This window comes from Taurulus bubalis (genome assembly GCF_910589615.1).
Source record: "Taurulus bubalis genome assembly, chromosome: 2".
NCBI lineage: Eukaryota > Metazoa > Chordata > Actinopteri > Perciformes > Cottidae > Taurulus > Taurulus bubalis.
The window spans coordinates 44202045-44219403 of record NC_136590.1 but is presented as its reverse complement, the minus strand read 5'-3'; the positions used below and the strand labels follow the sequence as shown (position 1 = coordinate 44219403).

The following is a 17359-nucleotide window of genomic DNA, read 5'->3' as shown; positions in this document are numbered from 1 at the left end:
TCAGCATCACTGAGCATTCATATGCTAGGTTGTGATGTTTAATATGTGCTGCTTATATGCCACTTGGACTTTGATGTCATTGTAAAGGAAGCATGTCTGCTTCTGGCTCAGCATTAGAAAACATCCACCTCTATTAACTCACTATTATTATTATTATTATGATGTTATATCATTTGGTGAACACATTCATCTTTTTCTACGGGCATTACCAGATCAAAATATGGTCTGGACCAGTTTAAGCCGGTCCACCCAGCGGGGGGAAGGACTCAGGTGTTTTCTGGAGGCTGGTCAGCCGCTGCAGGCGTCTCTAGATCAAAGCAGGCAGTCTGACTGGTAGATCAAGCAGAAGCCGGACAGAAATACAAGTAGCATGCTCGTATCCTGAAGCACACATGGCTGGGTCTCACCAGGAGGTGAGGCTCTGCAGCACTTTGTAGTTGCTCCTGGTGGTCTCTCTTCTTTCCTGGCATCAGATAGAATCTCAGGACCGAGGTGAGCTCTTCCTTTGCAAATGTTGAGATTTTTTATTCTTACCTAATTTAATGAAAAGACAAAAAAAAAAGAAACCACATAATATGTACTCATCAGTTTAACATTGTCTATAATGTAGCTGTATTATCTTTGTATTATGTTGGATTGTATGCAGCCTTTCAATTTAAGTATTTTTTCCCATATATTTTTTCCCACTGCAAACCTTTTTCCAGTGACACACAGAAGTTCATAAATAGTGCCTGATTATACCTGTCATATGTCATGTATGAGATGACAGCTGACATGTTCCATGATTGCATTACAATTATGATTAAATACAATACTTTAACTGACTGAACACATAATGCATGTCATTATGAAAGCATGATATATCTTATTTTTCTCTCTCTGGGTTTTCTTCCTCTCCATGTAAAGATGCATGAACCTGATTGAACACAAAGCACTGCACCTTGCATGGAGGCCTCTGATTGGCCTCTTGCTGCAGGATCTGAACATGTGCTATCAGAGCCCTTCGACCAAAAGAATATAAAGAGCATTCTAATGCTGCGTTCACACCAAAAGCATTGCGAATGACGCCAATTTACCACATAAAGTTAAGCGAGTAAACTCTAAACATTAAGGACATCTACTTCTAATATTTGGCAATATTACAATGCAAACCCTGTGCATGTCCTCCTCATGTCAGCCTGTCCTCTGTCCACATATAGTGGCCTGTTGGTTAAAGCAGCATCGCATCAGAGCAGCCCCCCAGCCCCCCAACCCCGCCTCCCGCCTCTCCCTCGCCCTCCCTCTCATCCCATCCACTTGGCCCGGGGACAAAAGAGACAAGTCACATGCTGCGTCCCCCTGGATCGCACTGTCACCTGTCATTTGAGGAAAAAGCTCCCGCACACCTTTATTTGCTCAGTAAAAGGTGTGTGTGTGTGCGTGTGTGTGCGTGTGTGTGCGTGTGTGTGTGTGTGTGTGTGTGTGTGTGCACCCTCTCTCAGGCCTGCAATGTTCTCAGGAGTCTGGCCGGTGCATCAACATTAAGTATTGATAGTCCTGCTGGGCAAAATAACAGTAGAGGTGGAAGGGTTGTGCAGGGCTGGGAGATGGGAGGTGATGGGGGAGGGGAACCCACAGACAGAGAGAGGGCAGCGGGTGTAGCCTGCCTTCCTTGCTTCCCCCTCATGGTCTGTTCAGGCCTTCTACAGTGCAGCCATAACTCCTGCCACCAGGGACTGAAATCAGCACTCGCCAAATGCTGACGCCATTTGTCTTTGTCTTTGGCAGATAAATCAATAGTGTCACCTGCCACACTTGCTGGTAACTTTTTCCACAGTTTGTTCAAACTTTTTCTTCCCCCCCATTATAATGCCTCAGTGATTTTGAGTTTTCTTTTGCCTTGGGGGTCCAGGTCCTGTTCTTAAACTTTTTCCCTCCTGACCAATGCTACAGCCTCTGATTGTGAGCCAATCGAAGCAAAGCAAAACTATGGCTCTGTTTCAAAAGAGGCTCTTGATTGGCTGCCTGTTCGGCCGTCTGCCAACAAAGTGATATTGTTTCTGCACTGCCTGGATGCTTAGACTGTACTTCATAGTTAATATCAAAATGTGAACTTTTTACCTTGAATAAGAGTGTGTGTGTTTGTATGTGTGTGTGTGTGTGTGTGTGTGTGTGTGTGTGTGTGTGTGTGTGTGTGTGTGCCTCAAAATGCTCCGAGGTGAATTGGGTTTCTTGTCATAATAGATTGTGGAGAGATAAATGAAGAGCTACACGGTTCCTATCTCTTTAGGAAATGTTTCAGCCATAAGTGTGACAATGGTTCTCAGCCGGGTTATTTTTAGATATGAGACCACCTATACCATTGCACTCTTCATAGTAGTGCTGACTCATCATGTATTGTCATCTGTCCCCATATTACAAAGACGGGATCATTATCTCGCTGGTTTACCATGTCCTTCTAATTAACCTGCAGACAGAAGAAGCATCGCTAGATGTGGATTCTAACATCGCTCATAGGCCGCCATCAAGCAGACAATTTAGCCCTTTTTTCTCTTTCTTTAATATCTCGTCTCCTCACTTTGTTTCCATCGCCTTTTTTGTCCTCAGCCACCGCTCCTTCTAACCAAAAGCCCAACGGTTGCATCTGTCCACATTCACTTGCTGTAGCTGGGCTCTAAAATGGTCTAAGTGGCTGCATAACCTCGCCTGTTAGAACGGACTCCGAAATCTGCAGGCCTGCATTTTTTGTTGTTGTTCTCTTCCGACATAAATACATGGAGGCATCTGATATTTACAGTAAATCTGTTGAAATGGAATGCTTCATTCCCAGTGACAGTTTTCCCATTCAAGTGCAGCAACAATGAGGGTTTTTACCTTTGTCCATAAATGGATATTTATGTGCTACTCTTTTCTCCTCCCTGTTTTAAGACTCGTTTTCTCATGATGCTTAAAAAAAGTCTGGTTTCACAGCACAGAGGTTTTACACTTGTGTCATCATTTTAAGGCAGGGGACATATGAAAGGATTACCCAGCAATTGTACTTTAGCTCTAAAGAACTGCGACCTTCTGGCAGCCTTTTGTCCTTTTCTCTCTTGCCAAATCTTCCCATAGAAACTAGACAATTCAATTTTAGTAAAAAGTTGGATTGCAGAGACACTTAACCAAAAAGGTGCATCCATCTCATAAAGAAACAATCATTACAAAGGCAACAAAGTGTGTCCTTGTAAAAATCTATTTTGGACCTTTTTGGCTGTCTTCCATTTTATTATTATTATTGCTTTTTTTCAGTTAGGGTCAGTAAACCTGTTCATTTGTCCTTGATATGAAAACAATGTAATGTAAAAGCATAATTGTGTATTGTCCTCACCTTGTTGAGGGTTGTGCTGCTGTGTGACTGGTGTGCTGAATCGTCATAAATGCCCGGTAAGTGCGCTCCCTGAAGGCAGCGCACCAAATCAATGTCAACACATCCAACTGGGTACTCGTTCAACACAATGCACTGTTATTTGCCCAGCTGGGACTCTCCCAAACACACATTACCTGTTCCTGCTGCTTTTCACAAATACCGCTGCCTGATGCATGGCGAGACCGCTGTGGTTATTTCCTTGCTCAGGCCACAATGGATGATCATTGCATTTTCCCAGCGTGCCATCGGAGGAACGTGTTTGAGTGTCGGCAGGGATGTTGGACATACCTCTACTGGGGTCCTGGTGATGTTGCTCTTGCATTAGCACCACTGCTGGGTAGCACACATAGACAGATTCTTCACCCACAAAATGAGCATATGTATATGAATTACTCGCCCTGAATTCTAGGAGAAAACGCTGTTTTTCTCGCATGCCTCCACAGTGAACGGGTTTCAGAAACGGAGAAAGGTCTTGAAGAAATGAAGGTAAATGGAGACCGTGTTTAACAATGGAAAAATATATATTAGACAAGAATAAAAAGGTGATGGCCCAAGAGTTTGAAATGACTTCGTATGAGACCTGGATTATACCGGTTGTGTGAAGGGTTTTGGACACCTGTTTTGATACTTTAATAAACTTCATTGTGGAGGCATGAAAGAAGAAAAAGTGTTGTTAACGGCATGACTACTAACTAATAAACAAATGGTAATTTTGTGTTTTTTTTTAAAATTATTCCTTAAAACAAGACTAATTATTTTTACTTTGAAGGTAAATTCTAAACATGTACAGTTAATGCAGTTTTCTGAATGTAAAGTATCTTGGAAAAGAAGTGTTCATGACACACAATTCACATTATCAATAATTCATGGACCTTTTAATAGCTTCTAGCTTAGTGTCTCTCATAGTAATTATGTAAATATTCTACCCAAATGCAAACTGCTTAGGGATTTATGTGAGCCGAGCTCACAAGGTGTCTCTACACTTGTAGAAAAGAAGGTGCTGAACGTTTCTGCTGTGAAACCTAAACTCATGCACCCAAACTCATTAACTCACGAGAGACGGATGAGGAAATGTTGAAGATGACGGCTGAATCCATATCGCAGCATTCCAGGCAAAGTAGCACTTTCAAAGTTTAAAACCTCCAAAAGAAAAATAAAACAATGTTTTTCCATATTTAACAACTTCTCTCAGGCTGCAGCCTCGCCTTCAGAGAATTCCGTCTTTTTGTGAAACGTTCAGAAATTGCCTTCAAAAAGAGAACCATACTCGGCATTACACTCCGATAAATCATAGAATACACCAAGGACTGCTTGTCTGCACAAGTATTTCATTCCTATCGTTTCTCTGTGCTAACAGTAATGACCACGCTATTAGACTAATCAGTGCACTAATGTTCAATTTCACTGTAAAAAAGAGCATTCCTGTTAACACCTAAAACAGTACAACATACTCAGTGGTGGCAGGCTGTTTGAACTCAGATTAGTGCTCTGCTCACTCTCCATCAAATACTATAACTGTGAGGTCTATACCAGTGTGAGGTCTATACCAGTGTGTAGTTTATACCAGTGTGTAGTCTATACCAGTGTGAGGTCTATACCAGTGTGTAGTCTATACCAGTGTGAGGTCTATACCAGTGTGAGGTCTATACCAGTGTGTAGTCTATACCAGTGTGAGGTCTATACCAGTGTGTAGTCTATACCAGTGTGTAGTCTATACCAGTGTGAGGTCAGTGTGAGGTCTATACCAGTGTGAGGTCTATACCAGCGTGAGGTCTATACCAGTGTGAGGTCTATACCAGTGTGAGGTCTATACCAGTGTGTAGTCTATACCAGCGTGAGGTCTATACCAGTGTGTGTTATATACCAGTGTGTAATATATACCAGTGTGAGGTATATACCAGTGTGTAGTCTATACCAGCGTGAGGTCTATACCAGTGTGTGTTATATACCAGTGTGTAATATATACCAGTGTGAGGTCTATACCAGTGTGTAGTCTATACCATTGTGTGCTCTATACCAGTATGTAGTCTATACCAGTGTGTAGTCTGTACCAGTGTGTGGTCTATACCAGTGTGTAGTTTATACCAGTGTGTAGTCTATACCAGTGTGAGGTCTATACCAGTGTGTAGTTTATACCAGTGTGTAGTCTATACCAGTGTGAGGTCTATACCAGTGTGTAGTCTATACCAGTGTGAGGTCTATACCAGTGTGAGGTCTATACCAGTGTGTAGTCTATACCAGTGTGAGGTCTATACCAGTGTGTAGTCTATACCAGTGTGTAGTCTATACCAGTGTGAGGTCAGTGTGAGGTCTATGCCAGTGTGAGGTCTATACCAGCGTGAGGTCTATACCAGTGTGAGGTCTATACCAGTGTGAGGTCTATACCAGTGTGTAGTCTATACCAGCGTGAGGTCTATACCAGTGTGTGTTATATACCAGTGTGTAATATATACCAGTGTGAGGTATATACCAGTGTGTAGTCTATACCAGCGTGAGGTCTATACCAGTGTGTGTTATATACCAGTGTGTAATATATACCAGTGTGAGGTCTATACCAGTGTGTAGTCTATACCATTGTGTGCTCTATACCAGTATGTAGTCTATACCAGTGTGTAGTCTGTACCAGTGTGTGGTCTATACCAGTGTGTAGTCTATACCAGTGTGTCGTCTATACCAGTGTGAGGTCAGTGTGAGTTCTATACCAGTATGTAGTCTATACCAGTGTGAGGTCTATACCAGTGTGAGGTCTATACCAGTGTGTGTTATATACCAGTGTGTAATATATACCAGTGTGAGGTATATACCAGTGTGTAGTCTATACCAGCGTGAGGTCTATACCAGTGTGTGTTATATACCAGTGTGTAATATATACCAGTGTGAGGTCTATACCAGTGTGTAGTCTATACCATTGTGTGCTCTATACCAGTGTGAGGTCTATACCAGTGTGTAGTCTGTACCAGTGTGTGGTCTATACCAGTGTGTAGTCTATACCAGTGTGTCGTCTATACCAGTGTGAGGTCAGTGTGAGTTCTATACCAGTATGTAGTCTATACCAGTGTGAGGTCTATACCAGTGTGAGTTCTATACCAGTATGTAGTCTATACCAGTGTGAGGTCTATACCAGTGTGAGGTCTATACCAGTGTGTAGTCTATACAAGTGTGTGGTCTATACCAGTGTGTAGTCTATACCAGTGTGTAGTCTATACCAGTGTGAGGTCTGTACCAGTGTGTAGTCTATACCAGTGTGTGGTCTATACCAGTGTGTAGTCTATACCAGTGTGAGGTCTATACCAGTGTGAGGTCTATACTAGTGTGAGGTCTATACCAGTGTGTAGTCTATACCAGTGTGTGGTCTATACCAGTGTGAAGTCAGTGTGAGGTCTATACCAGTGTGTGGTCTATACCAGTGTGTAGTCTATACCAGTGTGAGGTCTATACTAGTGTGAGGTCTATACCAGTGTGAGGTCTATACCAGTGTGTAGTCTATACCAGTGTGTAGTCTATACCAGTGTGAGGTCTATACCAGTGTGAGGTCTATACTAGTGTGAGGTCTATACCAGTGTGTAGTCTATACCAGTGTGTAGTCTATACCAGTGTGAGGTCTATACCAGTGTGAGGTCTATACCAGTGTGTAGTCTATACCAGTGTGAGGTCTATACCAGTGTGAGGTCTATACCAGTGTGTAGTCTATACCAGTGTGAGGTCTATACCAGTGTGAGGTCTATACCAGTGTGAGGTCTATACTAGTGTGTGGTCTATACCAGTGTGTAGTCTATACCAGTGTGAGGTCTATACCAGTGTGTAGTCTATACCAGTGTGAGGTCTATACTAGTGTGAGGTCTATACCAGTGTGTAGTCTATACCAGTGTGTGGTCTATACCAGTGTGAAGTCAGTGTGAGGTCTATACCAGTGTGTGGTCTATACCAGTGTGTAGTCTATACCAGTGTGAGGTCTATACTAGTGTGAGGTCTATACCAGTGTGAGGTCTATACCAGTGTGTAGTCTATACCAGTGTGTAGTCTATACCAGTGTGAGGTCTATACCAGTGTGAGGTCTATACTCGTGTGAGGTCTATACCAGTGTGAGGTCTATACCAGTGTGTAGTCTATACCAGTGTGTAGTCTATACCAGTGTGAGGTCTATACCAGTGTGAGGTCTATACCAGTGTGTAGTCTATACCAGTGTGTAGTCTATACCAGTGTGAGGTCTATACCAGTGTGAGGTCTATACCAGTGTGTAGTCTATACCAGTGTGAGGTCTATACCAGTGTGAGGTCTATACCAGTGTGAGGTCTATACTAGTGTGAGGTCTATACCAGTGTGTAGTCTATACCAGTGTGTGGTCTATACTAGTGTGTGGTCTATACTAGTGTGAGGTCTATACCAGTGTGTAGTCTATACCAGTGTGAAGTCAGTGTGAGGTCTATACCAGTGTGTAGTCTATACCAGTGTGTGGTCTATACTAGTGTGTGGTCTATACTAGTGTGAGGTCTATACCAGTGTGTAGTCTATACCAGTGTGAAGTCAGTGTGAGGTCTATACCAGTGTGTAGTCTATACCAGTGTGTGGTCTATACCAGTTTACCTGTTTTCTTTCCACTTGTCTGAGAGAAGACATTACCCTAAAATCCCCAAACTGCCTTCTTAAGAAAACTAAACTGAAACCAATCTGCCATGGTATAAAACTAAGATACAATAAAGACGAAGGTGCGTTCATGTCAGCTTCAGTTCTAAATCCTCTTCTTCTGTAACAGCCGAAGTGTCCAGGATTAAGCCTGACAAGCTGACCAATGCCCGTTACCATAGTAACTCAGTCCTGGCTGTGTGCACCTTGTGGGAGGAGCCACTGCGCGCTGGAGCTTACTGGTTTACCCCGAGCAGCAAGTCACTGGAACGGACTGGGAAGTCACAGCGAGAGAGTGTGTGTGTGCTGGTGTGTGTCTGTGTGTGTGTGTGTGTATGTGCGTGTGTGTGTGTGTGTGTCCCACAATTAAATCATGCCATTCTGAACACACTAAAGTTGCAAGATATTTGCATATGAACAGAAACACTTGAAGCACATCCAATCACAAAAATAATGATAATAATAATTGCTCCAATAATAATTCCTACAAAAAAAATATGCAAGAATAGTAATACTGATTTCTCCTGGATGAGCAGAATGCAGCTCCATCACTATTGGTGTGTGTGTGTGTGTGTGTGTGTGTGTGTGTGTGTGTGTGTGTGTGTGTGTGTGTGTGTGTGTGTGAATGGATGAATGAGAAACAAATAAAGTGCTTTGTCGGCTACGGTAGAAAAGCACATTATACATGTAAGTGCTGCCCATTTATCATTCCCCATTGTGTGTACCTGCTACTAAGAGCAGGCAGGTAGGATGAGAAGATGACAGACAGTCCGATGATATCTTCTCCAGCGGCTGCTGAGCTGCCGATACCCAGGATGTTGCACTCGGTGGTGTTGTTGTAGCCTGCAGAGGCTGCTGCTGCTTCCTGCATTTTGTTGCCTTCACACAAGCTCAGAGGATTGAGGCTTGAGTGATTATTGTGGGTTCAGCTGCTCTTTGTGGCAGACAGTTTTTTAGGATGATTTTAGGAAGATTTTAGTATTGAGTCCCGACTTGATTATCACACAGCTTTAATCACGTTGCGTAGTTTACTGCCTCTCCTTCCTTTGTGGTTTCAAACCACATCTGTTCTTTCTTTTCGCCAACGAGAGCAGATATGGCTATTTTTTTATCAATAACTTATTCAAGCACTCGTACAGCAGTCCACTGGCTTCCACCTTCAGGGTTGACCATGACCAGTGCATCGGTGCATTGCTTTACCACAGTCACACTAACAAATACCACTTTGTTTGTGAGGGACACGGCTACATTCTTCCTGCTACACTGTTCGCTTTAATATGACTTTAGTCATGCGATCATGCCGGTACACACTAACTATCTATCAAGTGTGTGCACTCTGAGGTTGATGCTGCTCGCTTTGGGATCCCATCAGCCAGACCACCTGCTGAGGTTGCCTGCTCCCGTTGAGATCAGATCTCTGTGAGGTGTGGACAGCGTGTGGACTCAATGCAGACCATTTATCAAACGTAGGTCTCCATTGTCTTCCCTCTTCCGATCCCTATCTGATCTGGGAGGTCTCGTTGAAGTGTCAGTGGTGGACACTGCTGAGCTGTGATCTGGAGCATCCATCACACAAGCCTCATTAACAAGACGAGTGGAGCCAGGGCCCGAGTCTGTGAGTCCTCACTGAGCCACGGTTAAGCCTTTGAAGATCCACATACACATGACTACTTGCGGTTCATTTTAACATGCACATTATAAAAGTAAACACTAATCTCCATGAAGCAGTTTTTGTATTTTATGACCCGTCTTCATCCCACATTGCTTGCCTCTTTCCAACCTTGCTCTCTTGCACCTGCAGCATTAGGAGTTAAAACAGTGGCTTGCAGCTACGATTCCTCTGCTGCCCACAGGAACAAACGTGAATTATTAATACACAAACACATTAGCGGAGGATTATCGGCTGTGCATTGTGCTGTCAGCCGGCTGCAGCTGTGATTGGCAGATTAGTGCCCATTTGTCTGTGTAGGGATTATGGTATTGGCTGGGCTGCCAGGCAATGCGCTCTGCAGACGTGTGGCGTGTTTACACTCGGTTTCTGCACACGAACTCTCAGCTCAGGTTGTAATGAGGGAGATTCTGACCACGTTTGCTCTTATCTAGATGCCACACGTTGCTTGCTGGTCTTTCCGCAAATATCTTCTAAAAATGATGCTTGTTCTCTTTACTTTATTGCTGCTATTTGCCGTGAGTTCTAGGAGATACATGGGACATCAGGGCAGCCTTCTCTGCGTGTACAGTTCTACTACGGAGGTGTGCTCTCATCTCAACAGCCCGAGTGTTTCAGCAGCTCGACTCAGAATGAATACACCAGATCTAATACCATCGGATACCAGTTTCATACTGGATTCATATCCAGCTGCTCGTATCTGTGATGTCTCTATCAACAACAGGATCGCAGATTGAATCCCAGCGCCCGTCCAGAAAAGTATATATATCCCCGCTCCTCCACAAGAAGGATCAGATGCAGTCGGCCCATGTGTGTGTCCTGTCAGCGTGCCTTGTTATCGCTCTGCGTTTGGGTTGTCTGCCTCTCTGTCACCACACAGGAAACATTATTCAGCGACGGAGCCAAGCTGCACGCTCGGTGCTCATCCGGCCCAGCATGCAACAGTGTCAACTGTGGTTCTGTTCACGGCCCATTTTTCACAGCTCAAGTCTTTAACCTTCCCCGGCATCCGCTCGATGAACGCTGTGGACTCTCTCTCTCTCTCTACTCATGCTACCTCTGTTCCCTCTCTCTCCGGCGCTGCCACAGTACGGTCGGTGCAGTGTTTTCAGAGGCGGCTCAGCGGAGGGAGGACGTGGCTGTGGGCGGGCTGGCGGGGTGGAGGCTGAAGGGAGGGGCCGGGTGCCGGAAGGCTCTGCTCTGTGGCTGGCCTTGTCAAATTGATTGATGAGAAAGGCAAGCGCGTGTTCTTGGCAGGCTGGGGATCCATCCTCCTGGCTGCGCTGATACACTTATCTCGGTTTAGAGCGGCGGCAGAGGTTGCCATCGCACTGCAAGGGTGTTAAGAAGGAGATTAGGCCGCCGCACACCGCGCTAAATGAGAACGGGGGCGAGCGGCCGGTGCACATGCTACAATGTCATGCGGAGGCACGGAGCCGTTTCCATTGAGCGCACATCCGGTCGCATTGGCGGCGCCGAGCGATAGGGAGCCCCGGAGGGGAGAGAGCAGGGAGCACATGCTGGACGGCCATGTTTTCTGTCTCTCTGACACCGGAGTTTGAAAAGAAGCCGGCGTCGCTGGCGAAAGGCTTCTGTTCTGACAAATGAAGGTCCACCTCAGAGGTTTACGGTACCGCGCCGCCTTCAGCGTTATTTCTTTTGCTCGTTTTCTCGGAATGACCCCGAGGTCTCTCACAGAGTGAATCATAAACATTGGAAACCTTCCACCCCCCTCCTGTGTGCCGTTGGCAAAAGGCAGTGCGAGATCTGCGGGACACATCGGAAATCCAATGCAGCTGGATGTGTGGTATCAGTCTGTGCTGGAAATAAACCGAGCTCATCTACGCCTCACATCTCGACGTCGAGAACAAAGAACGAGAAGAAAATATACATTTGTACATTATTTCTTATTAAAAGGAAATTAGATTTCTCCTCCTGTCAGGTTATTTTCATGGTTTACAGTGAGTCTCTGTGTCTCAGTTATTTCTGTATTCCACTGTGGCTGAAAAAAGCTTTGCATCACACTAAGAAAGCTTTGATATCCCGCCTGCAAACAATGGAAATGTAAGTCCTTAGTATGCATGATCAAAGGGAATCTGCTTGCAATGATGACAGCACACAAATATGTACTGAGACACACACACACACACACACAGACATGTAAACGCACACGCAAACAAACTCTTTGTCAATCAATTTATTTGCGTTCCACTGAACTAACACCGTTGCTTTTGAAACACTAATATAAGAAGTTATATTAAAAAAAGATGTGCTAGCGAGGGAGCAGTAAATATAAGGTGTAGCCTTTTTTTTTAAAAAGTAGGATTTGTAGCATTTGGAAATGAAAACCTTCAACTTTCATCTCTGCATCGACAGCTGTTCCCTTCCCAGAACAGCGCTGGAGGGAGAGCGAAATGTTCTTTCAATTCTTTCACCATGAAAGAAAGTTCAAATTGCATTGCCACGCCACCGCACTGAGGGGGAAGGGATTTGTCTTATAGATGTGACATTATCTTAATCCACTGTCCAGATCCCGGCGCGGGGAAAAAAGATGTCAGTTATATTTCCATCCTTGCCATATTCTCATGCTTCGCCACAACATGCAGTGCTTTACAGAAGTGTCTGAGAGGGTTTGAGGCATCGGAGCAGCTGACTCCAGTGAGCGCTCAGAGTTGCATCACGCTGAAAACTATCTTGGAACAAAACTTCTCTTTCCAAACAAACATTCTCGTTTGGTCGAGACTCCCAGGTGCCTCCATTGAACTGCAGACATCAAACAGATGTACATTCAATTTGTGTGAGTTTTGGCTGGAAGGCCAAACCAGGAGCCTCCCAGCAGTGAGTGTAATCTGCATGAACGCTTCTCTTCGGCCCCCGAGCAACGAGGTCAGTCCTCTCCCCAGTGATACATGAATGAATGAGATCTTTATTGCTTCCCATTACATCCGACCCCGAGAGAGCCCCCAATACATGCATACGCCAATTTCATTTTCAGCCTTTATTTATCATGGGAGCTGTGAGATCTCAGACTGGACTGGGACACTTCTAAACAGGGCCGTACCAAGGAGCCACTATTAGCTCTCCTCTGTAGCATCAGACAGCTATGAAGCACAGCACTGTCAACAACGCCTTCAGAGCGCTGCAGAATATGGGTGTGCTGGGAGGAGCAACAGGACTTTATTATTAATATTGAGTAGTTATAGAGCACTTTTCAGTCCGGCACTCTTACCAGGTGCCGATGTCTATTTCCCTTTTCTGTTGACAAGATAACTGAGGCTGTGTTAGCTTTGAGGCTTATAAATGTGTTGTCAGGCAGAGATAGTCCTCACTTTAGATGAGGCCACAGAACATACTTAACTAACACTTAGCTAACCAGTAGTAACCTGAATTAATCATGAATTGCAGTATTAAAACACGTTTATAAAGTGCATATCTAAATCATTATATGTATAACTAAATGCATGAATAAATGACATTTATATATATATAATAACACTTTATAAATCATCTTATACTTATACTTCATTTACAAATGGGGAATCCATCATTTAAAAAGTATGAACACCCAATCATGAAACACACAATAGTCAAGCTTATTAATCAAGAATGCAACATTTATAACTGTGTTTATGCATTGCATACTAATGAGTTATTAATGAGTGTTCATGTTGGAACAATGCTTTTTAAATGATGAATTAAGTGTGTATTCATGCTTTACTAATGCTAAGTAGTGTGTAGTTATTATAAAGTGGTACCCATATACTCCATACCTCTTTATTCTACTACTATATAACTGATACTTATCGATCATTCTGCCAGAATGCTTTGTTTAAAGTTTTGAGAAAAATGATTCAGATAGATGTTTGTCCTCCAGGTTGACAGGTAGAATAAAACTCCTGCACACGCTCCTCTACACAGCAATGTGTAATAATGAAGTGATTTTAATAAACACAGTGGAGGACAATGGTCCAGAGGGGTGGCCAGTCATTACCATGCAGCGCCTCCTAATTAAACTCACACTGCTGGGATTTGTCCGGTAGAAGACATGTTTCTTCTGTGAACACTGAGCAGCTCAGCAGAGGCAGAGGATTCACAATACCCATCCTACCTGAATACATGGAGCTTCACATTATGATGCAACCTTTGTCACCGCAACAGTCAGGACAACGTGGGTGTGAAGTGCCTTTAAGCGCTTAACCCTCAAGAGGAAAGGAGGAGTGAGCTCCCAGGGGCCATGAGCGATGCCACGAGTCAGGTCACTGTATCCGAGGTCAACATTCAGGTTTAGGTTTCATATCTGCACAGTTTGGACTTGCCATGGCCTAGATGTGCTGAACTTGTACTTTATTTTTAAGTTATGCAACTGTATATTTCAATTCAACTTCATTTTAAAGGGCTTTGTTATACATTTATTTGACAGCTTTAGTTACTAGTTACAGAGTAAATGCTCTAAACCCCCACACTGTTTTCAATTTATATGGCTGATCAGAACTATGGTTGTACAGTGGTATAAGACATGAAGTATATACTTCTATACAACCAGGCATGAAGCATAGCCTTCTATACAACCAGACATGAAGCATATACTTCTATACAATCAGACCAGACACATATACTTCTATACAACCAGAGCCCCCATGGTGTTCAGTAGAGAGAATGCAGGTTTAAGACATGAAGCATAGACTTCTATACAACCAGAGGAGTCACCCCCTGATGGATATTAGAGAGAATGCAGGTTTAAGATATGAAGCATAGACTTCTATACAACCAGAGGAGTCACCCCCTGATGGACATTAGAGAGAATGCAGGTTTAAGGGACTTCAGCACTGGTTTCACTTGTTTGATCTGGAGGTTAGCGCCTGCTTTCCATTCTTGAATCAAGACATATTCAAAGTGAAAGCATTAGATTACTTCTAAAATATTCCTGATGAATTCCCAAAGTTTGGTTTCCACTGGAAGCAGTTTAGATGTTAGTTTCCAGTTATTGCTCTCCCAATATATTGCCTTTTCGCTCATTTACTGGGAGAAATATGTATTTATTCTCTGCAGAGCTTTTCACTGTGAACAAGTGAAATGAATTTCCAATCCTTAACAGCTGGTAGAATTCGTCATGATTAGTGGTTGGAATGCCCTGCATTTACCTGATTATTGTTTCACTTCTCATTCATCTTACTTACAGTCCAGGAGATGGATCAGTGAAATAGCCAAACTGGTCCTAGGCCATGCGTGTGTAACCATAACCTCTGGTTCATGACTGATGTGGTCTATCACATAATTTCTTATAACTTTGGGCACATTTGCTGAACATTATAAAACCAAATGTAATGCAAATCCAATCAAGGGAGTCCAACGTTATGCAAAGATTTGATTGGAGAACTGTGTTTTACTCCAAAAACAGTTTTCTCTTGTGCAGAGATTCCCTCGTGGCACGAATAATCTTATTGGTTGAGTTAAATATCAATTGGCAGAGCCAGCGCATTACAGGCCAAATATGAATTCCAAGATTGCTGTTTTAAGATGAGCTGTGTGCTTTCAGTAGCATGTGATCAATTATGAATCACAGCTGCTTACATTCCCATCTGTTCTGGATGGCTCTGTGCTGTGGACTGGAACCCAGTTTGGCTGTCATGTATTTTCCCTGCAATGAGTGTTGGGGCTTCCCATGAGCATTCCCATGTGTTCATGTCGGCCAAGTCAACGTTTGATGAACATGCAGAAATCCTTCAGGTAAACCTTTTTTTTCTCTTCTACATCTTTGCATTCTTTTCTTTTGATTTGTGCTTTAGCAGTGACATGTTGCATCATGGGGGACATCGGATGCAAACATACGGAGAGAGGGAGGAAAAGGTTAGCTTAAACTACATAGCATGCTGAACTACATAGCATGCTACAGCAAAATGTTAAATGATAAATATGATATGATAAAGTCTAACGCCAGCATTTCTAAAACTGCTCTCTTTCTAAATGAATGGGCGCACAGCAGCTATAGGTTTGGTATGTCTGGCCAATGATCTAACGCTTTAAGGGTACGTTCGTTGTGATGGTTCATGTAAAGACAAACATGAGGTCTCTCTTTCCGTCTTGCTACATAATGAACGTGCTACTTCCCCCACCGGCCCTGAACGTTGGCACATCTGCCTTTTATGGCCACGTCACCATAGCTGCACTATGTGATGTGTTGGGACTGAGAAGGGCTTGACCAAAACACGGCTGCCGTTGTCTAACTCCTATTAAATTATAACATATATATCAATATTTTTAGACACTTGAGAAACACACCAGCAGCTACCCAGGGGCACCTCCAGGGATTGTGGGCCCCCTGGAGAGACATCATACTGGGCCCCATCCCCACAGGCCACAACAACCCTGCACTATCAACCAATTCAAAGTCTAATAACCGATTTCATGCGACTCTCTTGTATGCCAATACTTATTGTACAGCATTTACTGACAGTTAGTTGTGAAATTATAGTTGCAGTTAATAATTACAGTGCAGACAGGCTGCTGAGTATCTGAACTCGGACCCGGCACCGACAGCTGGTTTGGTCTGAAGAGTTTGCTATAAGTTGGCCTGCACTGATTCAATGTTGGCATAACAAAACCATCTTTATTCTGGACTAAGCTAATAGGTTTATTTCCACCCATCACAGACTACACCCACCCACCCTTATTTGTCAAAAACTGGGTGACATACTGTCCCCCTTTCTTCTCTCTCTCCTGTCTCCTAGCAAGCGCTATTTCAAACACATAGGCTGTCTGGCTTCTGTAAGCCTAAAACAAATTATTTTATTAGTACATTGCAAAGAAATCATTTTATTGAGGATGATAGGTTTATAATGTTCTATTGCCACATGCCCTTTGTATTGTCCTAATTATTTTGTTCTACTTCCGGATGACGCATGTGATGTTTTTGCCTTTTCCCTGTTGGTTCTCATTATAGTCAGGGAGAGTATCTACACTCAACCAGTTGACACTGTGGGTAGAGTGAGGAAGACAAGAAGGAAATGATGTGTGGCCCGATATCATACAGACCCGTTTCCTCACGGGATAGACAGTGCAGTTTGATTTTTCATATCTCCTTATTCAGCTGAAGCTTGTAAATTGACTCTCGTCACGGGAGGTCCAACTGTTTTCTGCCTTTCACTTATTATCTAAAATAAGAGAGAGCCAAACACATTTGTAGTGATAGGAGAAACATATTTTTTTCACGTGGGTAGATCTTTAATCTTTCACATTGCAGGGGCCAATGACAATCAAATTAACATAATTATTCATTAATATGCAAATGAGCCCAGATGTTCAACACGCAACAGATGTGCACCTCTTGTACACAACAGCTCAATGTGAAGAACGGCACAGAGATGACGACACAGAAAATTATAGAGAGCATGTGTAATTTATTACAAAGGATTTAATCCCCACTTATTATAATTTTTTCTCAATAGCATTAATGTTGGAGACCCAGACCAAATCAAAACTTCCAATAAACTCATTGTCATAAACAGCCAGAACATCTGGAAGAGACCAACTCAGGATGAGGATGATAAACAAACAAACGTGGATGATTTACATGATTTACTCAAAATTATGTTTTTAACAGCTGCTTGATAATACAGGAAGGCAATGTTGCTCTGCATAATACATCGCTGCTATAGGAAGTGATCGCAGTTGTGTGAAAGTCC

The 17359-nt window shown here is 43.3% G+C and overlaps 1 protein-coding gene across 1 annotated transcript in view; it reads left to right on the top strand.

Annotated features, from left to right (window-relative positions):
* ntm (neurotrimin) overlaps nucleotides 1–17359 on the top strand; it is a gene marked incomplete at both ends in the record, with an annotated part of 393244 nt that overhangs the window by 99410 nt on the left and 276475 nt on the right. The window lies entirely within an intron of this gene.